This window comes from Schistocerca americana, chromosome 6, assembly GCF_021461395.2.
Source record: "Schistocerca americana isolate TAMUIC-IGC-003095 chromosome 6, iqSchAmer2.1, whole genome shotgun sequence".
Taxonomy (NCBI): Eukaryota; Metazoa; Arthropoda; class Insecta; order Orthoptera; family Acrididae; genus Schistocerca; species Schistocerca americana.
In genome coordinates this window covers 132,597,965-132,622,255 of record NC_060124.1, presented here as the reverse complement: position 1 = coordinate 132,622,255, position 24,291 = coordinate 132,597,965, and positions in this window count along the sequence as shown.

Genomic DNA, 24,291 nt, shown 5'->3' with positions numbered 1-24,291 from the left:
GCTGTGTCTAATTAATTAGTTTAACACACAGAGATTCAAACATTGAACTACCGAAGCACTCAGGTCAGAATAAATAATTCGCTCCCGGTTAGGAACTTGTAATATGTCACAAAATCGGTTTACTTTCCGACACAAACGAAAACACGAGAACTGTGTCTATTAAATATTAATTTAACACACAGATATTCAAGAAACTAAACTACCAAATCACACAGATGAAATTATACAATTCGTTCCTGGTTAGGAACTCGTAAAATGTCACAAAGTGGGTTACTTCCCTGTTGCTGCTTGTGTCTAGGCCGGCTAACTGTGTTGTTTTCTTTTGTGAAGTGACTACTGATGTAAAAGATTAAGAAGGATGAAGTTTTCCATTCGAAACATAGTAGCTATTGAGAAGAAAGACCGTTCACTACTTGTGAAGTTGCTTTATCAGAATGACAACAGCAGCAGCTCTGCATTGCAGGAATATCGCCAACAGAAACAGATGCGAAGAGACCCCATGTCCGTAACTGGGCTAAAAAATATGATCAAGAAATTTGACGGAACAAGCGAATCCGTTGGAGAGGGAGGCAGCTCATTGCCATGGCAGTTGGTGATGAAGCAGCCGTAGCTACAGCCGATCTTGTAGCACATGCCTCAAACTCTGCAATCAATGCTCGAACTGTGTCACGGGAATTCTCTTCCCTAGTGAGCAGTCCAAAAGATTTACCAGCTCGTTTTATTCTGGTATCCCGAAAAGATTCAGAAGGTGCACCAAATGATGCTCCAAGATAAGCTACATCACCGTGTCTATGCTTGTCGTTTTTTGGCACCCGTGGAAATGGATGTGAGCGGTGACGGACGAGGCACACATTTCACTCTGCACAGTGTCGTGAATGCACAAAACCGTCGCATATGGGTTTCCTGCACTCAGTGTGTGTGTTGTGGGTTCGCAAGCTGCTTCATTCACGGCCCGTTTTTCTTCGAGGAGATGAAACTTTGTGGGCCTGTTAGGTGTACAGTGACATCTGCATGTTATAAGAACCTGCTTACGCAACACTTGATTCCAGCTTTGCAAGAACGCAACTGTTCCCACACCACTAATTTCATGCAAGACGGGCCAACAACAAATGTCGCTTGCCGGGGAAAGATATGCTTATAGAAATCTTCAGTGATGACCGCCTCAAGTGTAGGCCATTTAGAGATGTGTGGCCTTCCAGATTCCCAAACCTAAATCCATGTGACTTCTTGTTGTGGGGATAACTGAAAGATCGTGTCTATCAGGGATGTATAGCAGACACTTCCTGATCTGGACGATAGTATGCGACGACATACGGCTCTGATTACCGGTTATGCTGCGAGCAACTGTCGATCATGCCGTTTTACAGATGCAGCCTGTTGCTGAGTCGGGAGAACACATTGAACATTTGTTGTAACTTGTGACTATATCCTAATAGGCGTGCCATAACCACAGGTATCATGTGTTTGATCGTTCCACACCTTTTCCTGCACCCACACTACATTCTGACAGATTGTAGCACCATATTTTCACCTGGCGACAAGAAAGCATTCTTTACTAGCTCACCGATTAATGAACACGAGTCGATTCTAGAGTCCGATTTCACCTGTCAGCTTTGCCCATTGAGTGACGTTCTGTGTGACACCATGAATTTACGATACGAAGGATGTAACTGGTCTGTTACTTAATATTGTCTGTGACTGTCTCATAACTGGCATGTAATATGCTTTTTATTCTATATATGTCGCGATTTTCGCGAGTGTGAAAGGCAGGAATCTACGAGCAAAGTTTAAATTGCTGCGAGTGAAACTATCAGCAGTCGTATTTATTGTCTAGGTTCTCGCAAATATTAGGCTGTTTTTTGCGAATATGGCACAATTTCCATGAGTTACGTTAGGCTGGAATAAGAGCACAGCAAACAGTGCTCCTTGTGAAACAATCTCCAATCATATTTGTAATAGTGTTTTTCACAAATATTTGTTTTTTTTCGAATTTGATAAGATTTCCAAGCGTGAGGTTAGACAGGAACCTAGAAGGACAGCTAAATAGGTCAGTTCTAGTTCTCCATTCCATTTTTCGTTTTTTTGTGATTGTCGTTATGTGTGCTGTTATTTCATTTAGGATTTATCTGCTTGGTATCGGTCTCTGTACTTCGGGTAAAGAGTCTGTTTGTCGACTCCAGTGTTTGTTAGTTATCACGTTTCTGCAGTAGGTCAGAGAGCGATACCATACAGTCAAATCCTTAACGAATTAGCAGCCCACACCTAATGATAATGACAGACAATAACTGAACGTGGAATCGACTTAATACCATGTGTGAAAATTCTCAAAGAACGCACAGTACACACCTATTGAAACAACAGTACTAAGGAAAGCAACTGCGAAAAACAGATATCCTACAAGAAGCCACTGCACACACCAATTGCAAAAACTCTAGAAAAAAAAACTTGGAAATCGACAACGAAAATTGACGTATATGCGTTAAATGTACGAGGTGTGATTGGAAAGTTTTAAGAATGGGCTTGTAATGGTACAATGTTGGTACTTACATGCTACTGTGATGCATCTCCTTCAAAATAGTTCCCTTCTGATTGAACACACCGACTCCAACGATGTTTTCCACTTTTGGAAACATTCCTGAAGTTTTTTCCTGAAGTGTGTTAAGAACGCTCTTCGTATTTGCCTGAATGTCTTCAATCGAGTCAAATCGCTTCCCTTTCAGTAAAAATTTCAATTTAGGAAACAGGCAGAAGTCCGCAGGGGCCAACTCAGGGGAATACGGCAGTTGTGGAAGCACAGGAACTTTGAATTTGGCCAAAAATTCAACTATGGCGAAGGCACGATGAGCCAGAGTATTGTCATGGTGTAGCACCCAACTCCTGTCTTTCCTCAGTGCAGGCCTTTTCTTCCGACCTTTTTCGCGCATTCGCTCAAGGACACATTTGCAGTATTCTTGGTTAATTGTCTGTCCTCCAGGGGTAAATTTATGATGCACAATACCGCCTAGAATCGAAAAAAATCACCAACATTGTTTCACGTTGACTGACTTTTTTTGTCGGTCGTGGTGAACCTGGAATCTTCCATTGCGAATACTGCACTTTGGTTTCAGGATCATATCCATATACCCACGATTCGTCACCTATTACCTATTTAACAAATCTGGGTCATTTTTAGTCAGATTAATCAGTTCTTGGCACACTTCAAGTCGGTATTGTCTCTGATCACTTGACAACACTTTTGGAATGAATTTTGTGGACACTTGACGCATGTTCAGATCTTCAGTTAAAATTGACTGAACTGCATAGAAACTTAAATTAAGTTCATCAGCCATCTCCCTAATTGTAAGTGTACGATCAGATCGCACTAGGTCGCGAACTTTCACAACATTTTCATTCGTTTTTGAGGTGGAAGGACGGCCGGACCGTGGTTCATCTTCAAATGATTCGTGCCATTTTTTCACAGAGTTAAAACAAGAAGACTTCACGCTGTGCGTTGTTTTGAAGCGAGAGTGGGCGGAGCCTGCGCCATACTAAATAGCCCAAAACCAGTGATGAATTCAGGGGGTGGCCCGGGGGAAAAGTCTCCCCCCCTCCCCCCCCCCACCCCCCGAGAAGTTCATATCTATAGTTGTGGTGAAACATAAAAATTATCACCTGGTCTGTTAACTTGTACCGTTGGGACAAAATTTAAACTACGCCATCTGCTGTAGCTAACGAAATTTAGAGTCACCTATGGAGAAGTGATGACGCAGTTTCTACAAGCAAAATGAAAGTGTAACACAATAGGTGGCGGCTGGGTCCCTATAGTTTGGTTTCGTTACTTATTGGTTCGGTTTGGAATACTTAGCGTAGATTGTTCTGTTATTATTATTATTATTATTATTATTGCCAACACCAACAAATTAGCAGTTGCTGTATAATAAGTGCGCGGTAAAGCTAAGCGTTGCAAGGTGTGTTGGCAACGCCGACTGTGGAACAAGTCAGCCTTTCCTCTCTCATATCTTCCCTCACCGCACCTCCAATCGGCCTAACGTGTAAGCTAATCCCTTAGCTACGCAGCCCACCCTCGCTGCGAACTTTATTCTTATGCGCCACCCGTATCTACACTTTATTTTCCCTAAGAATAAACCTGATGTCGCGAAACACGTCCCCGGGTATTGCTACGGAATTGGAAGTAGCATCTGACATTATAAAAGATTGTTTTAATTTTTTATTGCATTACTGGGAATATTTCCAAGATTTAATAGCCATATACATTTTTCCTAATCCATGAGTCCAAAGCTCAAACTAAATATTTGTGTACACCTGACAATGATTTTCGCAGTGTCAATGGGGATACACGATTTTTGCGTAAAGAAGCGGTACATTCCACCATGAGTGGGACGTTTGGCAACGCTGCTGTACTGTTGTAAGCTTGTAACAGTTAGTCGACGGGTTACTATGGAAGTGTGATGTGATTATGTAGTGTACTGCGTGCAGTCTTCGTCAGTTTATAACATGAAAAGAAGTGTTACTGGCGAAATACGATGTCGAAACAACAGATTTTAATTTCTTTCTTTTCTAGTAAAAGACAGTGTATTGCAAAAGACAAACACGAGTGTGAGTCTACTGAAAGAAGTGCTAGTGATAGTGACTTTGAATTGCGTAGGTCTACCAAGTTTTCAGTTTCCCGTCCATAGTTTTCAAACGATAAATGTGCTATTTCTGGCCCATCCGTAAATTGCAATTCTAAACAAAGTATTGAACGCGAGATTAAGTATCAGCAAAAGTGGGAGTGTAAGTACAATTGGTTGTACTTTGATCACGAGCTGGGTGGGACTTTCTGCAAATTGTGTGAAATGCATTTAAAAAACGATATCGAAGCTCTACAGAAAACAGGAAGAGTGTTCATTTCTGTACCTTTCACTAAATTTAGAAAAGCTACCGGAAGCACGGGAAAACTAGAGAAGCACGCCAACTCAGAAAAACATGCAAGAGCCGTTGCACTTGAAAATTGTAGATTACAGGGATTAAACTCTCCAATTCATACACAGATATTTAAACAAAATGAAAATGAAAAAGCTTTAAACCGCCAAGCATTGTCATTGTTAATTCGAAGTCTGTATTTCCTTAAAAAGGAAGAAATACCCCACACAACAAAATATGAACCTCTAATTCGTAAGGTAGTACTGAAAACCGACATTAATCTTGAAAAGTGGTTAAAATTTCAGAGCGAAAGGTCCGCATATCTTAGTAAGCATACTGCGTCAGCATTGTTGACTTGTTTGGGAGAGTCTAGACTTTCAGGATGAAACACTTCTCCATGACAAATATTTTTCATTAATGGCAGACGAATCTACAAATGTTTCCAACCAAAGTGAACTTCTTTAGTAGTTCGATATGTTGCACCGTCTCCATCATTTGAAGGGAAGGGAAGGTTTTTATGTCTCGTTGAGTTGAAAAGCTGAATCCATATTTACAGCAATTGATACCGAACTAAAGAAAAGAAAACTTTCTTACGACAGATTATTATCTTGTTCATTCGACGGTACTGCTAATTTTAGTGGTTCTATCTCAGGATTCCGCGCTCGGTTCATAAATCGTGCACATTACATGTTGTTAAAAACATTTACAAACTTTTTCATGCTTCTTCCAAATGAGAAAATGTTTTGCATGAAATTCGGTGTGCTTTAGACCAACTTATTTTAAAAATACGCGAAGCTGTTGACATCCCATGGTTAAGTACCTATCGCACAGTTCATGCTATTTTCCTAACCTACAAGTCCATTTAATGGCATGTGAATATATACACAAGGACGGCGCGGATTTAAAAAGTTTAGCTGGAGGAATCTTGTTAGAAATGATGAAATCAAATTTCATTGTAGGTTTAGTAATTTTAGACGATACGTTAAATGCAGTCTCAAACGTATGTAAAGTTTTGCATAGACAATCACTTAAAATTTCGCAAATCTCTCTTATTGTTTCTGGAACTCTGGAACATTCAAGACACATCGACTGTTTTTGTGACTGCGATGGACATAGTGCAGAAAATGAAACTCTTAATAAAATTTAAAAAACTGCACGAGGACGCATCAGAAGTTAAAGGTGTGCTATTCACGAACGTAGAGGAGCAGATTCAAGCTATGAAAAGCGCAAGGAAATTTGTTAAAAGTATGATTAATGAGAAGGCAATGAAAGTGATAGAACTAAGTGCATAGTTTGAAAGTTTTAAAAAATTTCTAGAGTTTAGTGATAATGATTGTAAAGAACTGAGCTTGATTTTGGGACTTACAAACATCGACGCTGTAATTGCACACTTGCATTCTTTTAGGTACGTTGTTAGTAATAAATTAGACGATACGTCTTCTGATGTTGCTTCTTTCATTCTGAGAGCCGACATCGACTACGAAGCACTACGGACACTCATTGAATGTGTACTGTGCATTCCCGTTTCGACTTGCAGTGTGGAAAGGTCATTTAGTATAATGAACAGGGTGATGACAAAATTAAGGAATAGGATGGGTCAGAAAACGTTCCAAGCTTGTGTGAAGATTTCAACGGAAGGGGACGACGAGCCAACAGAAAGTTTTATTGATGACGTCATCAAGAGATATGCTGTAAAAAACCCTCGACGTATTAATTTGATGCAAATGTTTTTTTGCATGCAATAAAATTATTGTATTATTTAATATAATTAACTTACACTTAGCCAAACAGCTTAGTACTTAACCTACATATTATTTACTTATATATTAGCTATTCATGAAAAATTTTAAATATTAATAGCGCTGCTACGTCTTTAGAACGCTATCACTTAAATTTTAAGCGTATAACTTTGTCATCCCCCCCCCCCCCCCCCTTCCCCCGTCAAGCTATATTTCCACCCCGGGGGAAAGTGGCTGTATTCATCACTGCCCAAAACATTAGCAGAAGACTGTGTACGATTGCTTCATGATCATTATTTCTATCCTGTACACGCACGAAAGTCTTAAATTCTAAAAAATTACCGTTCTAACATGAATAACGTAGTGTCATGAAGCCAATTTTCGAAAGTTTTCCGTTCAGAAGTGCGAAGTTGCTCTTTTAATACGGCACATTTTACCTCGTTTATGTTACTTATATTTTGTTGATATATTTCGAATAAATTAATGAAAATCATGGTTTCATAATACGTTTAATTCCTTTTTTACTATATTTCTATTGATATAAAATGAAGCTGGATCTCGGAAACCAATGCTTGTGTCCTTGCTGGCCCTTCGTTTTGTTCCTACATTTTCAGCTTTCATCTCGAATGCACAACATTTTTAATGTTCGCATGTGCAAAAGACTTACTCTGTGTTCTTTGCTAGCCCATAAATGTTTGCGATACGGAAATATGCAAGGCATCCTATCGTGTCTTGATTATGTCAACAAAGGGAACGATTGAAATGTCAAAGAAACAGAACTGCATAGAGGCATACCTCCACGCAGAATAGAGTTCGTGTTTTATTATATTGTCAGTAGTTTACACATCTCCTCACTATAAAATCTTTCGTATAATGTGTCATTTAGTGTGTGACCAACAGTAGTAATTTACAGGAAAAAAAGATATAATTTTTTAACATCTACTAGCATTGTACAATACTACAAATGTGAGTAAGGGACTCAAACGCTTAGTCACCGTAGAATGGATATTTTGTGTTAACATGTACGTAAATCAATTTTTAGTAATGATAGGCAGCCAGACTATCCATAGGATCTCCTGGCAATGACATATCAACTAAATAGCAGAAACAGTTCTTTTCAGAGCTCATTAACAAGAAACATTGGACCAACTATCAGACTCCTTCAACTGAATATCGAAAGCATTAGCAGGGCAAAGTGTGACTACCTGTCAAAATTTTTGCTGGACAACAATATCGATGTCGTCGCCATTCAAGAAACTCGTGTTTCCAGCGAAGAAATATTCCGAAGCCGAGGTCGAATTCCTGGATATTCTGCACTTGGTGTAACTTACCACGAGGTGTATGGAATTGCTACGTATGTCCGTAACAACATAAACAAAGCTTCGCTGGTTTCTGTAAGTGTGGAGGCAGATATACATACAGTTGTCATACAATTGCACGGCATTACTATTACAAATGTTTACAAACCACCCAAAACAACATGGCCCGATTTTGTCCTACACACAGCAGAACATCCTGCAATTTACATAGGAGACTTCAATAGTCACCATGAACTTTGGAAGTACTCTCAAAATGATGAAAATGGGAGCATGCTTGCAGATTGGATCGAAGAGAATAATCTTCATCTAGTGTTTGATGCCAAAGATCAAGGCACTTTCAGGTCAGCTGCTTGGGACAAGGATTCAAATCCTGACTTATGCTTTGTTAGCTGCAACGAAACTGGCTTTCCCATCAACACCACAAGGAAAGTGATAGATACCTTTCCTCACAGCCAACACAGACCTGTAATAATACAAATTGGCTGCACTGTTCCTGTCATACGATCAACTCCGCATGCTCGATGGAATTTCCAGAAAGCCGACTGGATGAAGTTTTCAACGGAACTGGATAAGACCATTCTATGGATACCTCCATCACATAATAACTATCAACGCTTCATTGGTGCAGTAACAGCAACAGCTAAAAAGTGTATGCCAAGAGGATACCGAAAAGAATATGTTCCAGGATGGAATGAGGAAAGTGAAACACTGTACCAATACTTCCAGCAAAGTGGTGACCCAGAGATAGCTACAGACCTATTGTCCAGCTTGGACATGTCTCGGAGGCAGAAATGGGCAGAAACAGTCAAAACTATGGACTTTACCCACTCGAGCAGGAAAGCATGGAGTCTTCTGAGAAAACTGGGAGGAAGTGCACCAGCATGCAGAAAAAATTCCGAAGTAACACCAGACCAAATTGCTTCCCACATCATTACCACCTCAAGAGTACCTCCTGACAAGAAACATACAAGACATATCAGACGACAGCTTCGTGACCTTAAAAAGAAGGCATCTCCCTCATCTGAGTATACCCATCCCTTCACAGTTTCAGAAAAAAAATGGCTCTGAGTACTATGGGACTCAACTGCTGAGGTCATTAGTCCCCTAGAACTTAGAACTAGTTAAACCTAACTAACCTAAGGACATCACAAACATCCATGCCCGAGGCAGGATTCGAACCTGCGACCGTAGAGGTCTTGCGGTTCCAGACTGCAGCGCCTTTAACCGCACGGCCACTTTGGCCGGCACAGTTTCAGACATTGACTCTGGACTGAAGGACCTCAAACCTCTTAAGGCACCTGGATTCGATGGTATCCACCCAGAATTCCTGATCCATATGGGAGGAAAAGCTGAGAAATGGCTGGCAGAATTCTTTACTGACATCCTGCTGACTGGTCAACTTCCATCTGAGTTTAAAAAGGTGAAGATAATATCTGTTCTGAAACCTGGCAAACCCAGCAACAGGGTAGAAAACTATCGCCCCATTTCCGTACTCAGCTGCTGCTACAAGCTTTTTGAAAGGCTAATATATAACAGAATAAGTAGCGCTATCTTAGAGAACATTCCAGTTGATCAGACAGGCTTCAGACCAGGGCGTAGCTGCTGCGACCAACTATTGTCTCTCACATCCTTCATAGAGTCAGGATACCAAATGAAGCAGAAAACATCTGTGGCATTTGTTGATCTAACTGCCGCCTTCGACACTGTGTGGAGGGAAGGCCTTATCTACAAATTTCTCCGCATCATACCCTGCAGAACAATGGCTCGACTGATTAACAGCATGCTAAGTGATCGGAAGTTCCAGGTAATCACTGGAAGCAACATAAGTAAGGAGAGGAAGCTGAACAACGAATTGCCTCAAGGATCAGTTCTCTCACCCTTACTGTTCAACCTTTATCTATCTGATCTACCTGACACTTCGTCCAGAAAATACTGCTATGCCGATGACCTGGCTCTAGCCGTCAAACACCAGGAAATGAAGACAACAGAAGAGATTTTAGCCAATTACCTGTCTGCATTAGACAATTACTTCAAAATCTGGAGACTCCAACCCAGTGTGAGTAAAACAGAAGTGTGTTGCTTCCATCTAAATAACCAGTTGGCGAACGTAAAACTGGAGGTAAGTTTCAGAGGCAAAATTCTTCGTCACAACTGGAACCCAAAATATCTTGGTGTCATCCTGGATCGTACACTATGCTTCAAACAACACCTTCTTAACTTAGCTCAAAAGCTGAGGACTCGAAACAACATCCTCCATAAGCTATGCGGAACTACCTGGGGATCTTCAGCAACCACCCTGCGAACTTCAGCTCTGGGCTTGGTATACTCAAGTGCTGAGTATTGTGCACCTGTTTGGATGAATAGTCATCATACAAGGCTTGTTGATACCCAGCTGAATACGACAATGCGCATAATATCTGGCACAATCAGATCTACTCCACTTTATTGGCTTCCACTGTTAACCGGTATAATGCCTCCTGATCTACGCAGATGTACTGCCCTTATGAGAGAATTCCACAAGATCTCCAGGAATTCTAACCTACCCGTGCATAGCGACCTGCCACTTTTAAATCGCAAGAGACTGAAATCACGTCATCCAACTCTGTGCGATGCTGCTGACATAGTTGCCAAGAATTTCAAACCTCTTGAAGAATGGAAAGGTCGGTGGGAAGCAGTGACAGATGTGCACCTGCATAACATCTTCTCAGGTGCTAAACTTCCAAGTGGATTCGACTTACCACGCAAGACGTGGTCTACTCTCAACAGAATCCGTACCAGCCATGGGCGATGCAGGGATGCTCTCTTTAAGTGGAAGAAGCTGCCTGATCCAGCTTGTGACTGTGGGGCTCCATACCAGACTGTTCACCACATTGTCAGTGAATGCAGGATTCGAGCCTATCACGGCGCCAAAGAGGACTTCCTGCTAGCAACTCCAGATGCAGTGCGCTGGATTGAAGGACTGGATATTCAGTTGTAAAGACAAACTTAAGTTTCTTGTGTGTCAATATGTACATATGTATATGTAATTTCATGATATGTCTGTATTAGCCACACGCTAAATAAAAAGTAATGATAGTGTTGACCTGTGTTACATATAGGCCTTCTTTTCCAACAGTAGCGTGTTTGCTTCTTTTCCAGGCTTAGTTCTCGTCAGTGAATGTGTCAGTTTCATGCATGCTAATCATTTATTTTTTACATATGCCCCCAAGCTGATCATTTATTAGCTTTTTGTTTTTTAATTACAGACAGACACCATTTACAAGTTACCATAATAGGTAGCCTTCTGCCGAAAAGGAGGAGTTGTCAAAGAGAAACGTTTTCATTTTAGTTTCAAATTTTACCTTGCTGCCTGTCAGGCATTTTATATCACTGGGTAACTAATCAAAATTTTTGGTTGGAGCATTGTGAAGTGTGCTACAGACAACCTTAATGTGACGTAATGAATGTCATTTTTTTTCTTCTGGAATTGTAGTTAGGTACTTCACTGTTCCTGTTGAAGTGCGGTGGATTATTTACAACAAACTTCTTGAGGGAATAACTATACTATGAGGCGGATAGATTGTACTCACACGCCGAGCAACAGACAGACATTGCAAAAAGTGCGTTGACATGTCTTCGGCCAAAGCCTTCTTGAGAAGGAAGCAAACAAAGCGCGCGCGCGCGCACACACACACACACACACACACACACACACACACACACACACACACACACATTCATTCGTACAATCATACGGACATAACTCACACACACATGACCGCTTTTTCCCTTACTGTTATAGCCAGGATATTTTTTTGAAGAGGAAGGACGAATGACCAATGAATAATTGTCGGCGGCAGGAATTTAGGGCATGAGATGCTGCACCAACAATCAACGCAGTCATGTAGCCATGTGTTGTGCGGGGACGAGACCGTTCGTGCAGTGTGGCTCGGATGTCGGAGCGTTTGCGGTTTGGAAGGCAATGAAGAACATAGGAAAGAATAAAATTAAACAGCCCAACTATAATTCATGAATACAAAAGAAAATATTGCTTTACCGGCTCCACCTTACGAATGAAATATGATTCCTTTAAACTGTAGATTACGATCACATTGCTTTGTATACCCTAAACGACGCAAACACATTTTTGATGAAACGACCAAGTCTGCACACAATCAATGGTCCAGACCACCAAAGTCTGTAGTTATGCCCAACGGCCGAAAGTAGGTACGGGCACGTCACTGTGACGTCATGGGGAAGTATCACCACGGTGAACCATAGTAAGGTTTCAGAGTGAGAAGATGTGTAGATTACAGTGAGACTAATGCACTGACAGTTTAATAAAATAAGAGCTATTCTGCATGGAGCTATACCTCTATGCAGTTCTGTTTGCTGCGTGGTTTGAGGCGCCATGTCACGGACTACTTGGCCTCTCCCGCCGGAGGTCCGTTCCTCACTCGGGCATGGGTGTGTGTGTGTGTTGTTCTTAGCAAAAGTTAGTTTAAGTAGTGTGTAAATCTAGGGACCAATAACCTTAGCAGTTTGGTCCCTTAGGAATTCACACACACAGCTCCGTTTCTTTGACATTCCATAATCTTTCACTTTGTTGCCATGCACAAGATACAATAGAACACCTTGCTTCTTTCCAAATTCTCCACGTTCATGGGCTAACAAAGAAGATATAGGTAAGTTTCCTTTGCAAAGGTGATCCTTAAAAATGTTGTGCAGACGAGCTGAAAGATTAAAATGTAACGAACAAGAAGCAGTATCTTGTAACCAAACAAGCATTGGTTTCGGAGTTCCAGCTTAATTTCCTATGTATACAAATGCTGTAAAAGTGGAAGTAAGTGGATTACGAAAGCATTCCTTTCAAACCACGCCGTACTCTTCTTGGTTATTCGAAATGTATCAACAAAAATCAAAGTTACGTGAACGAGACCAAATGTGCCGTATTACAGGAGCAAATACGCATTCAAGAACAGAAAAATGTTCGAAGTTGTCTTTCTGACACTACATCATTCATGTAAGCACCATAATTTTCAGTATTTGAAACGCCTGTTGCGCGGACACGACAGAAATAATGAACAAGACGCAATCGTAAACAGTTGTCTGCTAATGTTTAGGGCAATGTGAGATTGCGGCAGGCCCCGCCAACTCTGGCTTCAGAACAACATAAAGCTTAAGTCTATAGCTCCATTTCCCCCCCTTTTTTTAACTACAAGTTGGTTTTTTTTTTTTTTTTCATGATCTCGAGTCTTCGGCTTAGGCATGCTGTCATTGGTCAAAGCTGACGGGTGAAATCGTACACTAGAATTTATTCAATGAACACACCTACGATGTTTCAGCGTTCCACGTTGTACCCGTATACCGCCCACACTACAGGAATCGGAATACCGTCAGTTTAATTTTAACCAACCGGTCTTTATGTGGCTTAGTTTGTAAAAAGTAATTCTTGCATTGCAGAATCAGTACTCATCATATATGCAATAGCCATCGCCAAATTATAAGGGGGAATATTACCGCACTGTTGCTGCGTACAATTCTTTTGATCTAGCAATGCATAGTACGTTTTACGTGTATGTTCTTCAGTTTCTTCACACAGCACTGAACACTAAGAGGCAATCCAGTACCTGGAACAGAAGGGAGAAAACTTACTATTCTGTCTACCATTATATGGTACAATTTTTGGTAGTAATAATTTGTCATGTTGTGGTATTTTAGATCACATATGCATTCATGTAATACATTATATATTATGAAACAATCTTTTTCATATTTGTGTTAAAGCTTCTGCTGAAGGAGAAGTGAAGCCCGAAAGAGTTCCACCCCGCAATCCGATTTGAGGCAGACATCAGCCAACTTGAGGGAGCGAATGAATGTAAGTACGGACACTATAAAAGTATGTTATTTCAGAATAGATTTTTGTTAGCCATTTGCGCCTTGGAATACATGCAGTGGAGCCCAGAAACAGTTTCACATTTATTTAAAAATAATTTGCCTTAAAGCATTGGCAGACCATGTATAATGTTTTCAACAGTTACGTCCAGTCAGTTTTGTCATCGTGCGTTTACTACAGGCGCACTTCGACTGTACAAATCCCTCCTTTCCCAGCATTAGTTGTTCGAGTTTTTAGATGTTTTAAAATATACTGTAGAATTTTTGCCGTTCTATACTGTACTTGCTCTGTATGTAGTCAAGGAACGTACATGTTAACTTTCTCCCTAAAGTGAGGTCAGTAGGTTATCAGTGCCGGTAGGGACCGTGATCCGGTTATAACTATTTCTTATCTCAAACTGAGAACTTCTGTTACACACTTGTGTCCTTTACATTCAAGGTCACCCCCCCCCCCCCCCCCCCCCCCCCACACACACACACACAAACACACTTCCCTCTCACCAGGAAACCACCAGGAATTGGTCAAGATCACATAGGGGAACCCCAACACCCTCCCCTCCCCTCCTCCCCCTCCCCACTCCCATGGACTAATGAGATTGAAGCGTCCTCTCCACATCTTCATCTCGTATAGCCGTAGCATTTGAGTAGGTGCGGTTCCCTCTGGAGCTGGCCAGTATAGTGAGGGTCAGGTTGTGTCAGTTCGTTAATAACAAATTACATTGAAACATATCACTCGAGTTATGTTTGCTAGTAACAACTTAATATTTGGTATAATATAATACCAGTGGAGACTATCCAGGGATGTAAGTACTCTCATTCGTCTCCAGATTTACGTATTTTTCGATTATGTACCTATTTTTTCCGTATTTTCCAGAATTTTTCGTATTTTATCCAATAGTTCCATCCCACTGTTCCCAACGTCGTCGCGTTGATGTGATGATGCTTTCAACCAATCACAATGCAGTATGTGCCGAAATTATTCATCGTTGCTATTGAAGCATCCCCTTCCGATCTTCATCTTCTATAACTGGGATACTTGAGTTGGTGGGTCTCACTATGAAGCTGGCCAGTGGAGGAAGAAGATCAGGATGTGTTTATGCATTAATAACAACTTACGTTAAGCCATGTGACTCGATATCTGTTTGTGAATAAAAATTTAATGTTAAGTGATTTTCATCATTTGAGGCATCGGTAAAGCCCACACCCAGGCGGATATATAAGTCCTCTCATTATTCCACAATTTTACGCATTTTCTCCCTTTTTTGTATTTTTTCGTATTTTCGACAATTTTATGTTTATTATCGAATTACTTGAGTTCCGATACGATATTGCAGTGCCTGTGTTATTCCGAATTACGATGCTGAAATTCGTTAAATGTATTTTCAGTTGCGAATGTGGACAACCATCAGCTGTAGAATGGAATGGCGACAGCGAAAATTTGTGCCGGACCGGGGCGCGAACCCGAATTTCACGCTTATCGCGAGCAGTCTCCTTACCATTTGGCTATCCGTGCACGATTCACGACCAGACCCAAATTTCCGTGAGCCGTCGACCATGTGCCTACAACCTGTGCTCGTTCATTCATTATGTGCATTCCCGTACAGGAGAGGCGTTTTACTTGAAAGTCTCGGGACAGGTTGTAGGCGCATGGTTGACGGCATACAGAGGTTTGGGTCTGGCCGTGAGTTGCGCATGGGTAGCCAAATTGTAAGGGGACCGTTCACGATAAGCGGGAAAAGCGAGTTCGAGTCCCGATCCTGCACAAATTTTCATTGTCGTCATTCCATTCTACAGCTGATGGTTGTCTATATTCGCAATTGCGGACATATTTAATGTACTTGAGTTCCGTCCCACTGCTAGCGACGTTATGTCAACATCGCGTCGCCGGCATGAGGCTATCAGCCAGTTAGCATGTACCCCACTTACTTATCGGTACTAAGCTACCACGTCATTACTAGTGTGTGTGACATCATTGTGTATGAGTTAGAAGCACTGCAGTTCTAACGAGTTCGAACCACAGGTACAGCATTAATAGCAAATACCATCACTGCTAAGTCACCACTATATTACTAGACTCTGTGACGTCATAACGGGGGGATGCCTTAGGGGGTTAGTAGAATTATATATATGTTACTAGCTTGGACCGTGGCGTTACGCATGGTTAAACAGCTATTTATAAATAGATGTTAAAGCCGAAACTCACTATTGACGCGTATGCACAATCAGAAAAGCCATCCCTTGTTATATCTTTAAAAGTACACTATAGGTAAAGCTTATTTACAAAATCATCTACATACGGGTACAGATATACGAGGGGAATTCAAAACGTAGAGGCACATTTGTGAAAAGTTGTACTTATTCTGATGATAGAAAACTGAAACATATTAATAGTATTAATAATAAGACTTATTAAAAACTTTCAGTGTTCTATTTCACGATAATTCATGTCTCTTGGTAACTTATTAACACACGGAACGCAAAAACATAACAACCATTCCGTTAATTATGTAGAAAATAATTACGAAAAAATGTATGTGAAAGTCTGTTGTCTTGCCGCTTGAGCGCTAGTGTCGCTCCATCTGTCAGAAGGTAACAACTTTCGCACCAGAGGGTATCTGTTGTATGTATTAGACTATGTTGTTAGTATATTAGCCCGCCCGGCTAGCCGCTCGCTCGCTCGCTCTAACGCGCTGCTTCCCGAGGAGAAGGCGTGCCGGTCCCCGGCACGAATCCGCCCGGCGGATTAATGTCGAGGTCTGGTGTGCCGGCCAGCCTGTGGATGGTTTTTAAGACGGTTTTCCACCTGCCTCGGGAAATGCAGGCTGGTTCCTCATATTCCGCCTCAGTTACACTATGTCGGTATGATATGTTCCCGGGGGGCTCCGCTGGGGGTTCGAACCGCACCACAACCCTGTGTTTGGTGTGGGGCGGCGGTGGGGCAGGTGGACTGCTGTGGCCTGTTGTGGAGTTGTGATCCACTGTGGGCTACGGTGGGACGAAGCCTCTCCGTCGTTTCTAGGTCCCCAGATCAATACACACACACACACACACACACACACACACACACACACACACACAGTATGTATATTAACTACAAAAAAATATGAATATGGCCGTTGCTTTTAATATAATTTCGACTGATCCGTAGAATTCCAAAGAAAGACGTGGACAGCAAGCACACTATAGTATTAAAAAAAAGTTATTGCTATGAAAAACTTACCTGTGCTTTAATAATGAGGACATTGCGTTTACGTGCATGATTCAATAATGGAAAGCCAACGCATTACTACTAACCTGCCACAAAACGATATTTATACAAAGGAACCTGCCATATTATTAGTTGGTGGTAATGTTACAAGATTCGTAAATACAATCCTCTGGAGCACACTGCTTGTGGGCGAGATCTGCTAGGTCTCCCAGGTAGAATAAAAACACATGTAACTCTCACAATGCTAGTGTACGATGTCACTATAAGACTTTTAAATAGGTACCGAGTATAAGTACACGTCTCCGCCACCCATACGAGACTGTGCAGTGGCTACAACGCACCAGAAATAAATTAATCCAACAAAGTCAGCTACTCACAGAGGTCACAACATTTCTCTCAGTATACGATGAAATGCGACCTTAGAGAGCTGCAGAGATCAAACAGCGTCTGTTGATAAGTCTTTTCTCCAAAGACTCAATTATAATTAACCTACAACCAAAGGGAATCAGAGTGTGAACAACACACGCAGTGACTGATGGAAAAACTGGCTGCACACATCTAATAAGTGCAGAAACATAACCGTTTCTTCTCAATTTTCGGGACCGCCGCAAGGCTTCAGGTAGCTCAGAGATGTATCGCAGTGGCGCTCATCGCGTGAATGAAACGCCTAGTCTTGGGAAAGAACCTTCATAAACTTAAAGTGTGGACATTGGCTGACGACAACCTCTGGAAAAAGATCTGTGGAAACTGATAAGGGGGGGGACTAACCAATCTTTGTTGCAAGCAGTAACAGACTAGAAATTCCTTCCTAGCGCCTGTAAACATGGCGTCCAGAATACAGAGGCCGCTCTGCGAGCGTCAAAGAAACGGGATCCTGCGAGAGACCTCACCCTGCTGGTGGCGTATCTAATCACAGGGAGCCGGTGCTTGATAAAGTTTGTAGTGTGTCTGCCGAAGACCTGTGACTGGCTGGCCGGGGTGGCCGAGCGGTTGTAGGCGCTACAGTCTGGAACCGCGCGACCGCTACGGTCGTAGGTTCGAATCCTGCCTCGGGCGTGGATGTGTGTGACGTCCTTAGGTTAATTAGGTTTAAGTAGTGGGGACTGATGACCTCAGAAGTTAAGTCCATAGTGCTCAGAGCCATTTGAACCATTTTTAAACCTGTGACTGGCAGTTGACGCTTTATGAATGAAAACGTCTTATTATACATTCCTCTAAATACTGAGAATAATTACAATAATGACCTACTACTAAAGGTAGTGGAGTGCCCTGCATAGGAAGTATTTATTAAGTTGATTGTACCACGAAAAACATGTGAGACAAGAGTAACTTGGGTCATATTTACCATCATAATGGGCCATTAAATATTCGTTTTGGTTACGGATGGGGCAGAAAATTACGATCGATACATCACAAGGCAGAGCCATATGCTGTTTCCTACAAAGAACTGAAACGATGATCGAAGGAAAAACGAGTTATGATCAACCCGTAAGTTTTATAAGGTTGCTGGCCACACTTCATAGCAGTGAATCTTTTGTTGCTTTCGGATGTGCTGTAACACACTGAAACTGCTACTTGCTTGGAAAAATCAATGTAATGTTTTTTCTTCCACCCGACTTCACTGGGATCTCAAGGACGCACTTTAGATCAATTATTGTAGCAGGAAGTGGCACATATTCTTAAAGAACTAATGTTTTCTTCTGTATGGGACGTCAGTTATAATCTGAGTGAGAAAACTATGTCGTCTGCCATCCTATTCACTGCAAACATTTACGTATGTTAATGAAATTGGTAATGGTAGAGCACGCGTTATATTTCGCTAACTGGGTAGTTCAAGTCACAGTTCTGCCATAAGTCACTTTCTATTTAAAGTCTAGTCTGGAAATGTTCTTGCATTTCACACTAAATAACTTGAACAGGCTTGTTTCGTTATTACTTAGAAATGCGTACAGTGGCGGATACAGAAAAACCTCAAGGATGGAGTGCTAGAGATACCTTGCGCTGCCCTTACTTTTACCGTAATAAAAAATAATCAAGTCACATGCAAAGTTTAAGGAAGTTTTATTTAAACTGGTTATACATATATACAAGACAATGCCGTCTTGTTACGAGTCTCGTAACAATATTTTTACTAAGAAATTACTATGAATTACTATTATTAATACTTCACAATCAACTATTACACTCATTCTTGACTAATATTCACACTTGCACTTGCTACAACTAGGACTTTTTACTTATTCATTCTTCGGTCTTAATATTTCTGCTTCTGAATGTAAACTAGGTTCCTATTCGGCGAATAGTCCGTACTTAAAACGCTACGTATCGAAGGTTCTCTGTACGAGAAGACAGTAGAATATTCGTTGCTTTTCTCGAGCAAATGTCAGACAGAATAACGTATCGAGATCTCTAGAATGGCCGCGACTTTTCTCTTAGGTAAGTGTTTGCTATCTATGTGCCAGATAGAAACGTATAAAATGCGATGACGCGGATGCGCGTGCTACATAGGAAAGAACAACTACTCGATAACTCGATTCAGTCAAGTCGACTGACGAAAGAAACGAACGAATGGCGTGCGGGCTGAGTGGCGGAGGCGGCGGGGATTACAATGCGGGCGGCCCCGCGCGCGCCTCCCTATATCTATGCGCTACTGAATGTGTATGTCAGCGGTCAGAGAGATTACTCCCTTGGAGCCGCTGCGAGTCAACTCTCAAGAATGCTTGCTACGTCTCTGACTTTTCGTTGCGAATTATAATTCAGAAAATAACTTCCTGTGTGAAACTGTCTTTATCGTTTGCTTTAGTTCTTTTAGCTTGGGATTTTATGGAATTAATTCCTTTTTGTAATGAAGCGCTTCCTCGGGCAGAGACGCTGTAGCCAAAGATTAAGTTTTCCAATTACTCAGAACACGAAAACATCATTAAATACTTTCCTGCAAAATATTTTCACAAAGTTCACTTCACAAGACATAAATGGCACACACGAGCACGTAAATTTGGCAAGTAGCAGTACTAGTAATCGTACCAGTTGTCGAAGCAGTAACGGAAATAACGGTAATAACTTACGCTAACCCAGGCTTATACGGTCTCCCACAGAGTTTTTTGTTCAGTATTCTGTTGCTTTGAACTTTATCACTTTTTGTAATTGCTCTGTTCTGGTTACTAAAATATTACGAAAGTCTTTCAAAAATAAAAAATGAAGAAAATGTTCGTAAAAACTATCCTGTAATCTCTAATCATATAAAGTGTGGTTAGAGAGCCAGCCGAACTGTGATTAGTGTGATTAGACATCTGCTTCACCTATCACAGTTCAGAAGCATACCACACTTTACGTGCTTCGAGCGTACTAATTGTAGCTCTCAGTGGTGAAATAAAAGGTAGTCAGCAACCTTAAGGACCGAACTTATAAATTTCATTTCAATTAAACTTGACATTATGGCAAGTATATCTTTATTATTATTTAAATATTTCCACAACAGGCATGATCAAAAATGGTTGAAATGGCTCTGAGCACTATGGGACTTAACATTTGAGGTGATCAGTCCCCTACAACTAAGAACTACTTAAGCCTAACTAACCTAAGGACACCACAACACCACACACAGCCATACCCGTGGCACGATTCGAACCTGCGACCGCAGCAGTCGCGCGGTTCCGGACTTCGCGTCTAGAACCGCTCGGCCACCGCGGCCGGCCAGCCATGATCATAATATAGCAATATTAGTAGAGTGAAAAGTGTTTCAACACTTAATTTCTGCATAAATCAACAAACAAACTGTAGTTAAAATTTTCTGATAATCGTAGTAAATAAATTTTGTTGTTGTGGTCTTCAGTCCTGAGACTGATTTGATGCAGCTCTCCATGCTACTCTATCCTGTGCAAGCTTTTTCATCTCCCAGTACCTACTGCAACCTACATCCTTCTGAATCTGCTTAGTGTATTCATCTCTTGGTCTCCCTCTACGATTTTTACCCTCCACGCTGCCCTCCAATACTAAATTGGTGATCCCTTGATGCCTCAGAACATGTCCTACCAACCGATCCCTTCTTCTGGTCAAGTTGTGCCACAAACTTCTCTTCTCCCCAATCCTATTCAATACTTCCTCATTAGTTATGTGATCTACCCATCTAACCTTCAGCATTCTTCTGTAGCACCACATTTCGATAGCTTCTATTCTCTTCTTGTCCAAACTATTTGTCGTCCATGTTTCACTTCCATACATGGCTACACTCCATACGAATACTTTCAGAAATGACTTCCTGACACTTAAATCAATACTGGATGTTAACAAATTTCTCTTCTTCAGAAACGCTTTCCTTGCCATTGCCAGCCTACATTTTATATCCTCTCTACTTCGACCATCATCAGTTATTTTGCTCCCCAAATAGCAAAACTCCTTTACTACTTTAAGTGCCTCATTTCCTAATCTAATTCCCTCAGCATCACCCGACTTAATTAGACTACATTCCATTATCCTTGTTTTGCTTTTGTTGATGTTCATCTTATATCCTCCTTTCAAGACACTGTCCATTCCATTCAACTGCTCTTCCAAGTCCTTTGCTGTCTCTGACAGAATTACAATGTCATCGGCGAACCTCAAAGTTTTTATTTCTTCTCTATGAATTTTAATACCTACTCCTAATTTTTCTTTTGTTTCCTTTACTGCTTGCTCAGTATACAGATTGAACAACATCGGGGAGAGGCTACAACCCTGTCTTACTCCCTTTCCAACCACTGCTTCCCTTTCATGTCCCTCGACTCTTATAACTGCCATCTGGTTTCTGTACAAATTGTAAATAGTCTTTCGGTCCCTGTATTTTACCCCTGCCACCTTTAGAATTTGAAAGAGAGTATTCCAGTCAACATTGTCAAAAGCTTTCTCTAAGTCTACAAATGCTAGAAACGTAGGTTTGCCTTTCCTTAATCTTTCTTCTAAGATAAGTCGTAAGGTCAGTATTGCCTCACGTGTTCCAGTGTTTCTACGGAATCCAAACTGATCTTCCCCGAGGTTGGCTTCTACTAGTTTTTCCATTCGTCTGTAAAGAATTCGTGTTAGTATTTTGCAGCTGTGACTTATTAAGCTGATAGTTCGGTAATTTTCACATCTGTCAACACCTGCTTTCTTTGGGATTGGAATTATTATATTCTTCTTGAAGTCTGAGGGGATTTCGCCTGTTTCATACATCTTGCTCACCAGATGGTAGAGTTTTGTCAGGACTGGCTCTCCCACGGCCGTCAGTAGTTCCAATGGAATATTGTCTACTCCGGGGGCATTGTTTCGACTCAGGTCTTTCAGTGCTCTGTCAAACTTTTCACGCAGTATCATATCTCCCATTTCATCTTCATCTACATCCTCTTCCATTTCCATATTATTGCCCTCAAGTACATCGCCCTTGTATAGACCGTCTATATACTCCTTCCACCTTTCTGCTTTCCCTTTTTTGCTTAGAACTGGGTTTCCATCTGAGCTCTTGATATTCATACAAGTCGTTCTCTTATCTCCAAAGGTCCTTTTAATTTTCCTGTAGGCGGTATCTATCTTACCCCTAGTGAGATAGGCCTCTACATCCTTACATTTGTCCTCTAGCCATCCCTGCTTAGCCATTTTGCACTTCCTGTCGATCTCATTTTTGAGACGTTTGTATTCCTTGTTGCCTGTTTCACTTACTGCATTTTTATATTTTCTCCTTTCATCAATTAAATTCATTATTTCTTCTGTTACCCAAGGATTTCTACTAGCCCTCGTCTTTTTACCTACTTGATCCTCTGCTGCCTTCACTACTTCATCCCTCAAGGCTACCCATTCTTCTTCTACTGTATTTATTTCCCCCATTCCTGTCAATTGCTCCCTTATGCTCTCCCTGAATCTCTGTACAACCTCTGGTTCTTTTAGTTTATCTAGGTCCCATCTCCTTAAATTCCCACCTTTTTGCAGTTTCTTCAGTTTTAATCTACAGGTCATAACCAATAGATTGTGGTCAGAGTCCACATCTGCCCCTGGAAATGTCTTACAATTTAAAACCTGGTTCCTAAATCTCTGTCTTACCATTATATAATCTGTCTGATACCTTTTAGTATCTCCAGGGTTCTTCCATGTATACAACCTTCTTTCATGATTCTTAAACCAAGTGTTAGTTATGATTATGTTGTGCTCTGTGCAAAATTCTACAAGGCGGCTTCCTCTTTCATTTCTGTCCCCCAATCCATATTCACCTACTATGTTTCCTTCTCTCCCTTTTCCTACACTCGAATTCCAGCCACCCATGACTATTAAATTTTCGTCTCCCTTCACAATCTGAATAATTTCTTTTATTTCATCATACATTTCTTCAATTTCTTCGTCATCTGCAGAGCTAGTTGGCATATGAACTTGTACTACTGTAGTAGGTGTGGGCTTCGTATCTATCTTGGCCACAATAATGCGTTCACTATGCTGTTTGTAGTAGCTTACCCGCATTCCTATTTTCCTATTCATTATTAAACCTACTCCCGCATTACCCCTATTTGATTTTGTGTTTATAAGCCTGTAGTCACCTGACCAGAAGTCTTGTTCCTCCTGCCACCGAACTTCACTAATCCCCACTATATCTAACTTCAACCTATCCATTTCCTTTTTTAAATTTTCTAACCTACCTGCCCGATTAAGGGATCTGACATTCCATGCTCCGATCCGTAGAACGCCAGTTTTCTTTCTCCTGATAACGACGTCCTCTTGAGTAGTCCCCGCCCGGAGATCCGAATGGGGGACTATTTTACCTCCGGAATATTTTACCCAAGAGGACGCCATCATCATGTAATCATACAGTAAAGCTGCATGCCCTCGGGAAAAATTACGGCTGTAGTTTCCCCTTGCTTTCAGCCGTTCGCAGTACCAGCACAGCAAGGCCGTTTTGGTTATTGTTACAAGGCCAGATCAGTCAATCATCCAGACTGTTGCCCTTGCAACTACTGAAAAATTTTATAAATACATTTAACTTAAATATTTCACATTGTACCCACTAATGAGGCTGACGCTGTACCCGTACGTAAATAATTTTAAGAGTTAAATTAAAAGGGGCCTAACAGATTGTCCACTTATAACTAAGAAAGGAGCCGAACAAGGTTGCTCCACTTATATAAGTTCACCACATATCTTTCAATACATTTTACATGGACCGGATTCGAATTCAAGGTTTACAATAAGTAGTGACGTATTTTTGGGATTCTGCTCCTCGTTGTCTGCGGCTTCAGTAGGCAACAGGTATAATGGC